Source organism: Sorex fumeus, unplaced genomic scaffold (genome assembly GCF_029834395.1).
Source record: "Sorex fumeus unplaced genomic scaffold, SorFum_2.1 ptg000063l, whole genome shotgun sequence".
Lineage (NCBI taxonomy): Eukaryota > Metazoa > Chordata > Mammalia > Eulipotyphla > Soricidae > Sorex > Sorex fumeus.
In genome coordinates this window covers 22,826,094-22,842,748 of record NW_026606120.1, presented here as the reverse complement: position 1 = coordinate 22,842,748, position 16,655 = coordinate 22,826,094, and the positions used below count along the sequence as shown (strand labels likewise).

Here is a 16,655-nt window from a genome sequence, read left to right as displayed (position 1 = left end):
GTGTAGTATTTCTGAGCAATAACAACGCAGATACCAAGTTATTCAGGTTTAGCTGTGACTATTCCATATGTTTATAAACCTCTTTGGGGTTTATAGCCTAAATATAAATAGCCTAAGTGTGCCAAAGTTGCCATTTAAAGAAAAATGACACTAAAATAATAAACTTCAAGGGATACTTAACACTAGCTCTCCATTAGTAGGTCCCTAAAAAAAGAGATGAAAGAAAAAATCAATACCCAAATTCTTCATGTACCCAGGGTGGTGCTTTTTTTGGGGGGGAGGGTGGTAGGGAGGTTTGGGGGCCATACCTAGCAATGCTCAGGAGTTACTCCTGGCTCTGCACCCAGGAATCAATCCTGACGGTACTTGGTGGGATGCCAGGGATTGAACCCAGGGTGGTCATGTGCAAGGCAAACACCCTACCTGCTGTACTATCTCTCTGGTCCCTGGAACTCTGCTTTTTTTTTAAAGGGTCATCATCAAAGTATCTTTCAGAGTCTCTTCTTAAATAATAACAAAAACACTGGTTTCTGCTCTGTGAAAATACATCTTTAAAACTAATTGGTATCAGCAGATTCATATAAAAAATACAGTACACCAAGCTACACTGGTATATTTCCATATTAAGAACTTCAAAATATACTTATCAACTGAGACCATAGTCCTTGCATTAGTTTTCAGTCCACTATGAACAATTATCCACTGCATGTAAACATGTCTAAATAAGTATAGATAAAATACATCAATCATAAATTTCTGTAAAAGATAATAAAATATCTTCTTTAAAAAACAAAACAATAAGCTATTACTGCATTGTTTCCAATTTATGAAAATGGAACAACCTTATGGCTGTTGCCAATCCTGAGTTCATTATAATAAAAATGGCCCTAGTTCCTGGTTAAAGTCAGCAACCAATCCCATTTCTCTCATTTCTCTTCAGTAGATCTTCTAGTACTGTAGGCAAGAATCTGTTTTAGGTATTATTTTGTCCATTAATAAAATTATATACCAAAAACTGACCAGTGCCACAGTACTGTGTTGCAAACAGTTTTCCATCAGGCGTGGGATCTGAGAAAGCAATTTCTTCTTTACTCAAGTATGAGCCGTATATAAAATTGCTCCTTAGGCATTCAATCATTCGAGAAGCAATTTTCTTGCGTCGCATCATGCTGAATACCCATATACGGCTGATACCACAGATTGCAGGTTCTGGCAATGTTGAGCAGCACCAGGCCTTTTGCCTTTCAAATTTGACTTTTTCTTCTTCTGATCTTATAACTGGAAGTTTCTCTTCCATGACTCTGTAGCCCCACTGGATATGTTCCGCAATTAGACAGCCAACTACTTTTTTGTCATTAGAAATAAAGAGAAGTGTTTTAGTTCTAGAATAGCACATTAGTGGAGCCTGTTGGAAACCTAAATCATTATCAACCATCTCTCTAATTTCATCGACCTTTTTCAAAGCATACTTTGGGTCTTCAGGAAGGACCATTATTATCCTGCCATCTGGGTATTCAGCCAGAATTCTTTCTTTTTTCCAGCCCACATATTTTACAGCACTAATAAACTGATTATGGAAGAGCAGATGTTGTGTTTAATCTTCAGGATTTGAAGCTGTGTAAAGCATGCCACAAACATTACAAGATACTGCTCCAAATCTTTTTTGTCCAGCATCTATGATCAACTGTTTCTCATCAACTTTTTCTGTTTCTTTTAGCTTCAACTCCTTTGGAATTGTTAACTCCAAACGGGAATTACACTCAGACCAAGAATGATTTTGTGTCTTCTCTCTGTTGTCACTGATCTTAGATGTTTGGTTACTGAGTATACTACTATGCTGTTGGGGAACTGAATCTGCAAATGTACTGTCTCCTGAATCAATTTTTGCTTGACTGAGCAGTGCTGTAACTGTGGTGGAATTTTCCACTGTACTCTTTTCAAGCTTAGATTCCAAATGCGGGCTGAAATTCTTATCTGGTGTTGATTCAGAAGAATGTTTCATCTGGTTATCCAATGATGGGACAGGAAGTTTTATCTGATTATCCAAATCACAATTTTCAGAAGCACTTTTTGTGGTTTTATTAATTTCAACTTCAGTGTCATGAATTTTAGCTTCTTCAGAATTAAGTTTTTTCATTTCTTCCTGCTGACAAGCCATGTTTTTATCAAGATGTGGTTTTAACCCTAAAAATGTACTCTGAGTCACTGGATGATGCACTTCTAAAGCTGGTAGTGAAAAACTGGTTCGTAATAAGTCCAATTTGGGAGAAACTTGAGAATCCAACTTATTTTGTTGCACAGAATTAAACTTTGATAGCTTAATTTTAGTCCAGTTAGAGTTCTTTTTAGTTAAGCTGTTTATTCCATTTAGTATACATTTCACAGGCTTTGTTTTTCTACTGGGAAAGAAATGATTTGTTTTCTGGTGATGAAGTGTTTGCCCTTCAACATCGGTCTCTTCCAACTTCACTTCCGTACACTGGTCCTCATTTACACTTTCTACTTGTGAAGATTCCTTTCTCACCTCTACAGTATCTGACTCAATTTCACCAGCAATTTCTTCACATAGTTGAAGAATGCTACCTCGCTTGTTCTTTCCTTCTTACTCCAGTTCATTATCGACATTTTGTTCAGGCACTAATGGCTGTGGACGTTTTGGGGATTTTGCAGTAGTAATCACTTGTGTATGAACAGACTTCTTCATTTCACTCTTTTTAGAGATCAGTGAAGTAGCCACTTTTGATCTTTTTATCTCAGAAGCTACAGGCACAGGTTTTGTTTCCTCTTTTCTAGAATTCTTCTGATGACATTTTTCATCAGATCCTTTTAAGCACTGAGAACTGCTGGTATCAGCTGCCTGGTGCTCTACTTTGCGTTTTTTTCCTTTTGGTGAATTTATTTCATTGAGAACTGGATTTCCATCCTCTTTAAAGTCAGACTTCTCCTGTACTTTCCTTTTCACATGGTTTGTACTTGTTTTTACTTTACTAGTCTTACTCTGAGTATTACTACAGTACTCTTTTCTTGTTAGTGGAAAATTCTGTTTAACTGCTTGTACGGGGCCCTGAATTTCTCTACTCCGCAGAGTCCTTGTTGAAACCTCTGCTAATTGTTGTAGTCTTTGTGATCTTCGGTTAAGCTGCTCATTCGATGTGGAGGTTTCATTCACTGATTTTTTCTGAGATGACTTCTTCTTTTTCATAGATTCTTGTTGTGAATTTACAGTTACATTTTTATTAATGGAGTTGTTAGCTTTTTTGTCACTGGAAGCTGCCTTTGCTGACCTTGTACTCATGCATGTTCCAAATTCGGGCCGATTTATTTTATTTTCACTGGAAGAATTAACTGGTGATTTTAAAACTTCCTTTGGTCCTGATTTTTTGGCTAGATTTTTCTGAGACTCTTCAATTTTTGTTTCTAAATTTCTATCTTCTGTTTTCTTAGTGACATTGGAGGAATTTTCTTTTGATTTCTCCTGCATGGACATCATTCCTTTGTCCTCCTTTTCTGAGTAGTTTTGAGAGAATTTTCGTGACCTTGAAGGTGGGAATGCTGAATGCCTAGTATTATTACTGAGAAGCAGGTCTTAAGAATGAACTTTAACTGATGCTGCTATGCATTTTCAACAAGAATACTGGTTTGCTTCAAGTAAGGTTTCTGTCATCCAGTTCTTTTCCCACAAGACAGAACTGATCTTTCAGCAACCATAACTCATGAAAATTTGACAAAATCATTCCTTATAATATGCTCTTAACACATTACACAGCACCTTACTGAAACGGGAATCATGTATCATGTATCACTTTAAGTTGATTGATGATGCGTCTAATAAATGATGCTTCCGAAAACTTCCTGCGTATTTGTGATCTGTCATCATTGGAGGCGGGAACCCATTGATATGCGAATATTCCACCTAGGAAGTCTTCTCCCAGCAGCTTCTGCAAAAGGCTCCTTCCTGAACTCATCTGACGAATACTAGGCGCTGCAAGGACTTCCTGCGTTAAGCAGCCCCCCTGCAGCTCTGGGGCACGGCGCCCAAGGTTCCCGGGACTAATCCCAAACCGGCTCCGCCCGCCGCCCCGCTGCGCGCCCATTCCCGGGTCAAACGCCTCCAGTTCGCCGCTCTGAGAGCTCCAGGGCGGGAGGTGGGGGTGGCAAAGTTCTCTCGTTCGGGACCTGCTCCACCCCGCGGCACGTGCCTCTCCCCCAAGGAGCGAGAACGCCCGAAACCCTCCCCCGCCGCTCTCGCACGCCCCGCCGCTCTCGCACGCAGCCCCGGCGCCCCCGAGCCCCAACTCTGCGGCCGTGACCTTGCCCCGCACCCCCTCCCCGGGATCCCCGCAGCCCGGCCCGCGCGCGCACAGGCCTCGGGGTGCAGGCGGGCCGCGGGGAGTGGGGAGCGGGGATTGGGGGCGGGCGGGGCCGTGGCTACCTGCAGGCGCCCCCCCCAGCCCCGCCGCCCGCCCCACCCCGGCCCGACCCGGCCGCGCAGCTATCCCGCAGGCGGCAGGTGGGTGGGCGCTCGGGGCCGCCCTCACCTCGCCGGGACCCCCTCGGCGCTCTCCCGCGGGCCTGACGAAGCCCGCGTACCTCTAGTGTTCATATGAATTTAAATATTGATCTTACCAAAATACTTTCACAGATACATCTAAATTAATAGTTGGGAAAAATAATTTTTAAAATAAAGTCTCCAATGGAGACGTTACTGGGCCCGCTCGAGCAAATCGATGAACAACGGGAGGGCCTTACCTTTACTTAAAATAAATTAATGACAAAAAATAATAACTGGTCAAATGTCTGGGCAAAGATTATACAAGATGATACACAAAACTGAGGACCACAATAGTGTTTTTGTTTTTCCTATTTTCTTGAAGAATTTGTATAAGATTGAAATTATTTGTTCTTGAATGTTAGACAGAAGTTAAACGGGTCTAGAGATCTATTTATAGGAAGATATTTCATAGAAGACAATCTATTAATAATTATAAAATATTAAAGACTTTAAGTTCATTTTTATCAATGATACTACCTAGAAATTTTTTCAAATAATATTTTTCATATTTGAAAGTGGTCCAAATGTATTTGATATCTGTAACTGTCCAAACATAAATCCACCTTTAAATTTTTCTTATATTATTTTCCTGTTTTTTTTCTTTATCCTTTTTATCTGTGGTGGTCCATTTCTGCTCTGACTTTTTGCAGTGCTGAGGCTTTTCAGGGCTATCACTGATAATACTGAACTCAGGGCCCTGTGCATCCCAGGCATGTGCTCCAGCCCAGCCCATTGGCTATCTCCACAGCTCTATCTTTCCTTACATTTTCTTCTTTTTTTTTTTCTAAATTTACTTCATCAAAATCAAAGTGAGGGGATTTAGTGTTCCAGTTTCAAGTTGTTTTATAAAACTAAATCTTGTGGAGTTGGAAAGATGGGGTGTATATGAACAACCTGGGACTGAACTCCAGCACTCAAATGGTCTATAACACTACTAAGAGTGTTTCCTAAGAAGAGAGTCAGGAGTAAGACCTGAGTACCATGAGTTGTGACCCAAAAACCAAAAACAACAACAAAAAGACAAAACAATAACTTGTATATCTAATGTTAAAATCTTTCATTCTCTGTCATTTGAACTTAACTATTGTTCTTTTTGAAACTTCTTATAACAAATGCTTAGCTCGTGGAGACCTCTGGAGACTTCTTTTTGTTGTATCTACATACGGGAATCACTTAATCTAAATAATGCTTGAACTGCACTGCACAATATTTGATTCTAAGGTTACCTAGTATCCATTAGAAATTCTTCTTCAACTCATAGTTTAGAACTTATTTCTTAACTAATGCAATATTTTAACACACATTTTGAAATATGTATTTCTAACTTGGCTGTCTCATAACAGAGAACATATTCTCCAATAATTCAGATCAACATTTGTTGAGAGTTAATGGATTGTCTGCTCATTTTTCAGTGTTTGTGTGTGTGAGTGTGGGGGGCGGTGGTTATTTGCATAGTTTTAAAAGACATTCAGGAGCTGGCACCACGGGAAAGGTACTGACCTTAAACGAAGCAAAGCCAGGTTCAATCTCCATCACTCCAAATGTTCCTCCAAATGCCACTAGGAGTGATCCTAGAGTGCAAAGCCCTTCACCAGAGGGTGGGGTGCAAAAACTTAAAACAAACAAAGATACATTCAGCATGAGTTACCTGTAGTTATACTAAAAATTATATTTGTCTATGAGTTCAGATTTGTTAGTCATTTTTTCAATTGTAGCACTGTAGCACGGTCCTCCCGTTGTTCATCGATTTGCTCAAGCGGGCCCAGTAATGTCTCCATTGTGAGACTTGTTCCTCTATTCTAGTGAATTTATTGTTCTACAAATGTATATGTAGGATATATACATAGACCACATACTTTGATTCACAAATATTTGAAACCATACTTCCAGGAAAAAGTAACATTTTAACATATAATTAAAGTACCTCCAATTATTTTGCTTTGGCTTCTATTTTGATTTTCTTAAAAAAGATATTAATTTTCCTTAAAAAGATCTTAATCCTTTTATTTAATGTTTTGTGAATCTTAATGTTTATTGTATAGTTCCATTTTGGAGTTTTTTCTTATAAACAATTCATATTAGATTTTTTAAATGTTTTCTTATTTGCTTTTTAAGAAAATTGAAGTTTATTACAAAGTATAAGAGAAGAGAAAAGAAACTCCCCATATAGGAACAACTTAGTATAGGCATGAGTTTAGGTTTCATTTTTATCTGAGAATTTTTTTCTAAATAAGTTTCTTTCATTGCAATCAATTTAGTTATTAAGGTTTATTGAGATTCATTGCTAAAATCTTAATTTTGCTCCTATTAATAGTATTCCTTATTAATAATATTCCTCTGCTTTCTTATTCAGTTGGATTATGCTGTCTCTGCTTACTATGTCTTCCATTGAACTTATTTATCCTCTATTTCTTTTGTTTCCCTGGATCTTATAAATGAACAATTACAGTTAATTCCACAAATCTAAATTTGACTAAAATACATACATACATACTAGATTCGCAAATGCATACATAAATACTAAATACTATTTATAAATACATACAAAAATACATAAATACTAAATAATGAAATATTTAGTATGAGTTACCTGAAGTTATACTAAAAAATTATATTTCCTTCTGGCACTATACAGAACTTTACAAAAGTAAATATTAATAACAATGTTTGGGGCAAGGAGATAATAAGTCTGGAGCACATGGCTCCGAGTTTAATCCCTGTCACTGACAACTTCCTGACCACTGCCAGATGTATCCCTGATGCAGTACTGTGAGCACCACAGATTGGGCCCAAACACCGATCCATCCTGGAGGCACCATGGAACCACAACAACAGGGAGTAGCTCCCAGTTCCATAAACACTGCTAGGAGGCCCTTGAAACAAACTACACTCATTTATTCCTCCTCAGAGCTAAGTGTTGGTATATCTATTTTCACTCCATCTAGTTGTTGTCAGTTCCTCTGCACACTTCTATCACCATTCTATCAATAAATAAAAATAAAAAAGAAAAATAGATGTTTATTGCTTCCCAGTGCACCGGAACTGTAGAGTTCCCTGTAGAGAGTAACTGGTTCCTGCTACTGCCTTCTGCTCTCTATAAACCTGCCCCATATTGCAGCATCTCAGAAGCCCGAGATGTACCTTTTCCCAGGCTCTGAGTTCTGGAATTTCAGTTTCTCAAGTACTAGAAGTGGCAACCCTAAGGAAAGTGCCTATATTATTCTAGTTGTATTTGTCTTTTTAATCTTTCAATATCTTTTGAACAATTTCATGTTTTAAATCTTTTTGCTACCTGGATAAATCTAGGAAAACTGAAGATCAAGGAAAGGCGCAGGAGCTGAGGAAGAGGTTGTAATTATCTAACTCCTCTTGCTATAGCCACTGTTGTTGGCAGGTGTCCTTTGTTTAAAAGCCACAGGGCAGCTGATGAGAGTTAGTGTTTTAAGTCTCCAAACTGAAGCCCAGGGCTCATTCCCCTACTGGAAGACAAGTAATTGAGGTAGAGAATTATTTCTTTACTCTGAAGTCTTCTTATTTGGTTAAATTCGAATTCTCCTTACTGGGTGCCTAACACAATCTTTCTCATCTTTGGTGCAGTGAGCATCTTCTTTGTAATACTGCCCTTTTTCCATCACCTGAAACACCTAGAAATATCCAGGAGGTAAGAAACCATAGGAAACTCAAGAAAACAAGCTTTTCTCTTCTCTTTTGATGTATGGGTGCACTCCAGCCTTACAGTCCCTTGGGCAGTGTTATTCCCAAGCTTCTCTAGGCCTGTTTCTGCCTGGAAATCAGGAATGTGTCAAGGTTCGTTTTTCTGTTCAGGAACCTTCCTAGGTCTGAATTTCCTGAGATGACTTTGCCTCTGATCACTTTGGGGACAAGAAGTCAAACCTCCAGGAACAGGGGGGAAGGTGCTTGCTGTGGCTGCAACTTATCCTTCACCATTTCCCTGGTCTTTCTCTTGTTCCTTTTATAGGACCCTGAGAACGCAGAACAAAAGACTCTGGTTTTCCTCCCTTTTACTTATTTCTAGAGATGAAACACCAGAGAGAGACTACATGAGACTCTCATGAATTCCCTCCCTCCCTGCTCTGCAGCTCAAGAAACACGTGCATACTCATGTGAGCTCTGTCAGGTAGGAATTACTTACAAAGTCGACATATAAAGCAATTTGATCAAGGCTTTGTTATAATATAGCAGGAAAGACTTGCATTCAGCCAAATCTGGTTCGATTCCCCACAACCCTTAACGTTCCCCAAGTCTGTCAGGAGTGATCTCTGAGCATAGTGCCAGCAGTAAGCTCTGTGCACCACTAGTTGTAGACCAGAATAGCACTGTAGCACTGTAGCACTGTCCTGCCATTGTTCATCGATTTGCTCGAGCGGGCCCAGTAACATCTCCATTGTGACACTTGTTGTTACTGTGTTTGGCATATCCAATACCTCACAGGGAGCTTGCCAGGCTTTGCAGTGCGGGCGAGATACTCTAGGTAGCTTGCCGGGCTCTCCGAGAGGGGTGGAGGAATCAAACCGGCGTTTTTTAAAATATACAAAAAGCAATTTGGACAGGGTCATTCTTCCATTGATTTATATAGATATATAGAGCTATTGAAAGCCCTTTCGTGTGCATGCCTTCATACACGAGAACATTTCCCTAAGGACTTCAGTATCAGTATGACAAGACTGACGGTACCACTCAAGAACTGAGAACAATGGTGTGACAAGGTTAGAGAGCGCTCCCCCCCCCCATTGAAGGCGTCAGTGTGACTAGGCTCAGAGCCCCGCCCCCCCTTACTGAGGTGTCAGTGCGACAAGGCTCAGAGCCCGCCCCCCCACCACTGAGGCTCAGAGCCCCATGAGGCGTGAGGCATCAGAGAGATGAGGCACAGAGCACCACCCCCCATACGGAGGCGTCAGTGTGACTAGGCGCAGAAGCCCCCGAACTTGAGGCGTCAGTGTGACGAGTTGCAGAGCCCCCCCCATACTGAGGCGTCAGTGTGATGAGGCTCAGAGCCCCAGGAGGCGTGAGGCGTCCTCAGTGAGACGAGGTGTAGAGCACCCCCCACCCCCCCACCCCCACTCCCGAGACTGAGGCGTCAGTGTCACAAGGCGCAGAGCAGTCCTCAACCCCCCCCAAAAACAGACCCTGTCCTTAAGGTTCCCACCTCTGGGCAGTGAGACGCACAGTTGGTGCTGAGCAGCCTCCTGTGAGCAGCCAGGCCTGACCGCGCGGGTCTTCCTCAGGAAGCCGCAGCCCGAGAAGGGGCAGCCGGAAGTGCTCTCAGCTCTCAGGGCCCACGTGAAGGCTAGGCAGTTCCCCACGCGGTGGGGGGCGGGAGGGGGAGAGCAGAACTCCCAGAATGCCCCGCTCTCAGGGCCCATGTGAAGGCTAGGCAGTTGGGGGGGGGGGGGAAGCAGAACTCCCAGAATGCCCCACTCTCAGGCAGTTCCCCGCGCAGTGGGGGGCGGGGGGCGGGGCGGGGGGGGAGGGGAAGAGCAGAACTCCCAGAATGCCCCGCTCTCAGGGTCCACGTGAAGGCTAGGCAGTTACCCAAGCGGTGGGGGGCGGGGGGAGGGGAAGAGCAGAACTCCCAGAATGCCCAGCACTAGGGTCCTGGGGCCGGCCGGAAGGAGCCCAGCAGCAGCAGCAGCAGCAGCTCTTGCTGCTTAAGGGGCCCTGGACTGTGCGCTTGGCCTGTGAGCTTGTGCTAGGGGGTCAGTAGCTTCCTCTAGAGAAGCAGGTAAAAATCTCAAGCTTCTGATTATGGTCTGGATTCTGCTCACCATCCCTCGTCCAGGATTTACCCGTGATCCCCTTTTGTGGAAGATGCTCCCCCGGGCTTTTATCACTTAGGAATGTCAGAGGGTTGGGGGTGGGGGGGGGCACTTCCAGGAACCCAGATCCAAGATGAATAAGAATACATGAATCTCTCGTTCCTCTGCCATCTGCATGTGTTATGCAGCTCTCTATACAACTGTACCCCAAAATAATGATCAAATTATTTTCTTTAAAAAATTTCTCATTCACCTCTCTGCAGGTTCATGGGTCAGCACGTCCCTGCCCAAGGCACGTTCCCCACCCCCCCTTCATGTCTCCACTGCCTGGCAGCCAGAGGAGACTTTGGGGAACACCTTGCCACGCTGTCCTTCTCTGCAAGTTTGTCGCTCAGCACATCCCTGCCCCGTGCGCCCTATGAACCCCTTCTCACACAGTGTCCCCACCACAGGGAAGCCAGACAGGACCCGGGACTACCAGCTGGGACTGGCTGGGGGTGTGGCCTCCACTGTAAGAGGCGTGTCCTTCTGTGTGGCCTCAGTTATTTTCCCCATTCCCAGCACCCTCAACTCATATGCTAGCCTATATCACCTAATTCCGTGCAAAACATCCTGACCACCTAAAACACACCTAAAACAATCCACTGGCTTACACCAACTCCATTAAAAGACCAGTGTACACAATTAACCTGTACAGGACCTATATAAAAGAGCACATCCTCCAACGCTTCTCTAGATGCCGATCATAAGTCACAGAATAATGTTTGAGAGGAAGAAGTATTCTAGAAGGGGAGATGGGTGACCACCATCGGCTGAGCTCATTCATAACATTTTACCTCAATAAGCGGGAACAGTAATAGTGAACTTGAAGGTTTTACCTCTGTACCACAACAACATGAAGAAACAGCACAAAACTCCACTACAAGGAAAGGACGAAGAAGAGTCCCAGCAAACAGGGGTTACCCACAAATATGATCTCTTTGATAAAGAATTCCGAGATGAAATACTGGGGATGTTCAAGGAACTCAATCAATGGTGCAAACATCCAGAAAGTAAAGGAAGACATGAAAGAAACAGTGGATCGGATAGTTGAGAAAATACAGGAAGAAATCTATTAATGCCCAAAACTAGATGTATTCCTCACATTACAGTATGGGGAATATTGCCTGCCACAGAGGCAGGATGTGGGAAGGGGTGGGGGGGAGGGATACTAGGAACATTAGGGGTGGAAAATGGGCACTGGTGGAGAAATGGGTACTTGAACATTGACTGAAATGCAATCATAAAAGTCTTAAGTCTGTAAATGTATCTCATAATGATTCATTAAAATAAAAAGAATTTAATTTAAAAAAAGCAGAAAGCGATCCATTTTACATGAAAGCCTTTTATATAAATATATATTTTTTTAAAAAACTCACTAAAAATAACCTAATGTAAAAAAATGTGGTGAAACCTCATTTTGTAAGCTTTTTCTCTCAAGAGAATTCCCTGTTGCCTGAGCTGGAGAGAGGTGACTCCTGTTTCTCACTTGAGAGGTGTGCTCATCTTCAAATCTTTGTGGATTTCAACTGGGACGATTAATATGTAAAGTCCTTGGGGCTCCTGTGTTCTAGAGTGTTCCTTGGTCTGTTTTGTAGTCCCAGAGCACTGGGTGAGCTAACTGGTCTGCAGTGGGATATCTTGGGATATGATTATGGGGAACACAAGAAGGCAAGTCGTGTGCACTCTGGAGCACCTGTTTGGGATGGTTCCTGGGCTGATTATCCGATATGAATTTGAATGCACATGGAATGTCTGTGTTAAGGCATGGATCTTCAAGAGGCTAGAACATGTCGGGACTGGTTTCTAGATATTGATTAGCCTTCTTGGCCATATTTGTAATATTGCTTTTTTCCTCCAAACATAAATTGAGTGTGGCTTTACTCTACTTGTTTGAGGAACAGATGACTCTTGGGCCCTACTCTCACTGTGGTCTCCTTGGCCCTCAAAGTTTGAACTTCATCTCCACCGTTTGTTCCCTGTGGCAAAGATCCTGTGACACCCAACTGATACTCTCCACTTTTGATCCATTCCTGGAACTTGGACTCAATTCTGAGCTTCCCTTCTCAGCACTTTCTACAGATCCACTCTACCAGCTTCTGGCCCTGAGTCTGGAAGGAAGGAATCAGTAGACTGACTGTCTTCAGTGGACCCAGACAGAGACATCCCTGTGGAGCCATGATTGCCAGCAAACAAGATCTCTCCGCACAACTTCTGGATTTTCTCAGACACAGGAGAGGGTGCCTGAGCTGGTCTCTCTGGGGTGGAAACTTGTTTATATTTTAGCTTTTCTCCTACAGGTTATTGTGGATATTCTCCCTGAAACTTGACACAGTTGACCCTTGAAGAGGTCCCAGATGCAAGGGTGGATGAGTGGGGAGATGCAAATTTCAGGATGGGTGAAGCTGAACCTTCTGTAACTTTAAAAGATTGACAGTCTTGATTACCTTGAGTGGTAGCTCCCACCTGTGTTTCACCCAAAACTTCAAAATACGTTCTTCTAGGAGCAATCTTGCTAATGAATCCAGGAACTAAACATTCCCGGAAATATTTCCACAGTTTTCACATTGCTTTTAGGTCTTGGAGTGTTTTCTTTTTCATGTGGCTGGAATGCATGAAATTGATCAAATACTCCTGAAATTGATCAGGAGCTTTTACAATGGTATAGGGTTGAACATCCTAACACATACCCTCAAATATATGAACATACAATCTTTGATAATGGAGAGTGGGGTGAGGATCAAGCTACATTCATAAGCAAGGATCGAGCTACACTCACAGGAATGAAACCCTCATAGATCTTCCCAAAATTCCCACCCAGATGGCTTCTCAGGGTTCGCTCTACATTTCGACTAAGGATCCTTAATATGTCACTTCCAGATTCACTGCTTGAGAGACATGAGTCACAGTCTGAATCCTCACAATTCACCTCCAGAATCTGCTCTGGGAACTTCCTGACTCTTTAGACCCTGGACCCTGTGCCAGGTCCTTGCTGTGCTGTGCATTGCTGCTGGTTTCCCTAGTTAGTGCAGAGGCTTTTGAGTTTCCAGCCTTACCCTCTACCTGGCCTGTCTGGGCTGTTTCCCTGCTGCTGTTTTAGTTCCAGGCTCTCTTGGGTCCTTTCAGGGCAGCTCCCACTCGTGTTGGATGAGCCTCTCCTGGAGATGTTTCTCCAGTTGATGCCGGAGTTCAGGACTGACTGGAAAATATTCGGGAAGAATGGAGGCCAAACTGTCCATAGGACAGCTGGAACTGCAGACATTAAAAACTTGCTGAGATCTTTCTGTCGAGTGATATAAAGACTACACACTGCTTCTGCATCAGGGGTCATTATGGCTGTGGACTCTTAAACTGACTCAGGAATTGAAGTTTATTTTATGCTGAAGAAACAGCACCTTCACACACTGCCCTCGGGTGGAGAAGAAGGTGGTACAGTTTGGAGAGCAGGTTTGGCCTTAGTCTGAACTATAGGAGGAGGCTGGTGTTGACTTACATTTGTATTTAAGTATTGTAATTGACTCAATAGAGGGGATAGGAGTTGCGCCTTGGAAAGCAATGGGGATATATTCGGGTGCACTTCCTCTGGGGAGGTACCCCCTAAGCCATTGAATATGAGTGTGGAAGAATGTAATGCTGAAGAATTCTTAGACGTCCAGGCAATAGCCAGTGGCGATTTGCGTGCAGATTGAAGACCCCAGAAAAGCTCTTTATATTACTGGTGTATGTTGTCTCCTAAGTTCTTGTGATCTGAAAATTGTTGAGAGCTGGGAAGTTGTTCTGACTGGCCTTTGGTTCTCCAGGATGTTATGGAGCTTTGGTCTTTTCACCACTCAGTAATTTCAACGTAATCCCCAGAGAATGAAAGTGGTAGCCTGGAATCATTTGTTCTAACTTTACTACAATTTCTTCGAAAATCTTGATATCTTGCTTTCATTTGATCCCAATTTACCCAATGTGATTATAGAATGACTATTATAGTCTTTCTGCCTGTTTCAACTCTCCCTCAAACAACCCTCCAAGTGCGGGACAGGAAGTATGTTCCCTTTGAGATTCATGGGGTGAAGGTGTGGAGAGGCACAAGGTTTGGGCTGCTTCCTGGCACAAGGAAATGGTTAACATCGGGTAGACTGAGTGGCAAATGCCTGACATAATTTGGGCCTGAGATGCTGGCCAAACGGAATATATGGAGTAGGAGCTGTGTAGCTCAGTGTCCAGTGGAAATGCCAATGAGTGACAGTGGACAGGACTCTGAGTTGATCTCAGCCATGATGGTGCAGAATTAGCCTGAGGATGGGGGAGGCAGGTGTATTGAGGGAGGAGAGAGCATGAGTTGTTGATGTGAAAGGCATCTCAATGGAAGCACAGGTGGTGGCTGAGAATCCCTCTGGGATGGATCTAAAGTACAAGAGTCTGCCTCTGTTGGGGGCCTGATGGGAAGGTAAAGAGCTGATGTAAAGTGTGGTCTGTCAGAGTCGCTGTGGGTGTCGCTGGAGATCTAGCAAAAAAAAAAAAGTTAGGTGGAGTTCATGTCCAATTCAGTCAGCCTAATCAATGGCTGAATAAATAGCAATACTCCTACATTAAAAAAAAAGAAAGAAAAAAGAAAGAAAGATGAGGAAAACAATCCAGGACACAATCTTGCTCTCCTCCAGGCAAGGTCAAGATGTTATTATTCTTTAATAATCTAACTACCTTTCATGAATGAAGTTTTATGTTTTCCTCTTTTATTCTCCTGAAAGTGAGTTAAAAATTTTTTTTGCTTGAAGACTTAACAGAATGATTTTTCTGGCCAGAAAGATAGTACAGCAGGTATGACATTTGCTTTTCACATGGTCGACCTGGCTCAGTCCCTGGTGTCTCATATAGTCCCCTGACCAGCCAGAAGTGAAGTTAAGCTCAGAGCCAGGAGTAAACCCTGAGACTAGTCAGATGTGGCCACCCAGAAAAAGAAAAGAAAAAATAGACGATTTTTCTATGTGTGAATCTTTAGGAAATTCTTCCCTCACTATTCCTTCCGCTACTCAGTGAACACACATATCATTAGAACTGTAGGTTTGTCTGAAATGTCAGGACGCTGCTTTTCTGAGGCCAGAGCTTTTCCATAGACTATGAGAGGCCATAACTGCGCTTTGATCAGCTCTGCACAGGAAAACTTGATCCTGACACACCAGCCACAGAAAAAGAAGGGAGGCAATGAGGCAGCCCTCAGAGACCTGTCTTCCTGCAGAGATCCCAATAGTCAGTGATTGAACCCTGGCTTTGCCCTGGAGCCTTCTACCATACTTGGACATTTCTATAACTGTTCTGAGATCTTCAGACAGAAATCTGAAGATCCGTTCTAACCTTTTCCTGGTTCAGCTTAAATCTAGGAGAATAATGTTTCTTTCTTTTTGCTTTTTTTTTCCTCTGAGACTTTCTATTGAAAGAATGTTTCCAGGTCATTTATCACGGAAGATGGAAACAGCCTTAGACTGGTACCAATGGATTAAGGGAGGACCTAGAAATCATTTTGTCCCACATGTGCTAGGAAATATACACTAGTGGAGAGATGGGTGTTGGAACACTGTGTGACTGAAACTTAATCATGAACAGTTTTGTAAGGGTCTATGTCACAATGATTCAACTTAAAAAATTAAATGAAATTTAATTAAATTTAAAAGAAAAGAGGAACCAATTTCTCCCTCCTGAGGCATGGGTTCCCAACTCCTAAGGCCAGGCCCCAAGTGCAGTGAACAGGGTCAGTGAGTCAGAAATAGACATAGTCATAGACATTTCCTTAGTCTAAACTTTTCCAGCAAGAGAGAATGCGGGTTCCTTTTTCACCACATCCCCATAAGCAATGGTACCTTACAGTGTTTATCAGCATTCTCGCCATTCTCATCTACTGGTTTGAGATATCTTGTTTAGACTTGTGTTTAACTAATATGCCTATTAGCCATCCCCATATACCTCTGGGGGAAGTGTCCATTCAACAACTCTTCTCATTTTTAGATGTGATTAATGGAAATTTTGCTCAGAGCTTTGTGAATGATTTACAAATCTTGTGTATTAAGCCTTTATCTGATGTATCTTGTGCAAATGGTTTCTCCACCTTAGCAGTGAGTCTGTTTACTTTAGTTCTAGTTTCTTTCACCAGGCAAAATCTTTTTTATTTGGATGCATAGTTCCCTTTGTTTGTATTTGTTTTTTTTTTACCTTGTTATTTACTTGTTATGCTTGTTATTTTTGCCTCTGAAAATAAATTATTGAAGACAACTCTGAGGCTATCTGGAGACTTTTATATACAT

The 16,655-nt window shown here is 42.5% G+C and overlaps 1 pseudogene; it reads right to left on the bottom strand.

Moving 5' to 3' along the window:
* Positions 1–554: 554 nt before the first annotated feature.
* LOC130035604 (N-acetyltransferase ESCO1-like) lies at positions 555–3,765 on the bottom strand (annotated as a pseudogene).
* Between the last annotated feature and the right edge of the window lie 12,890 nt (positions 3,766–16,655).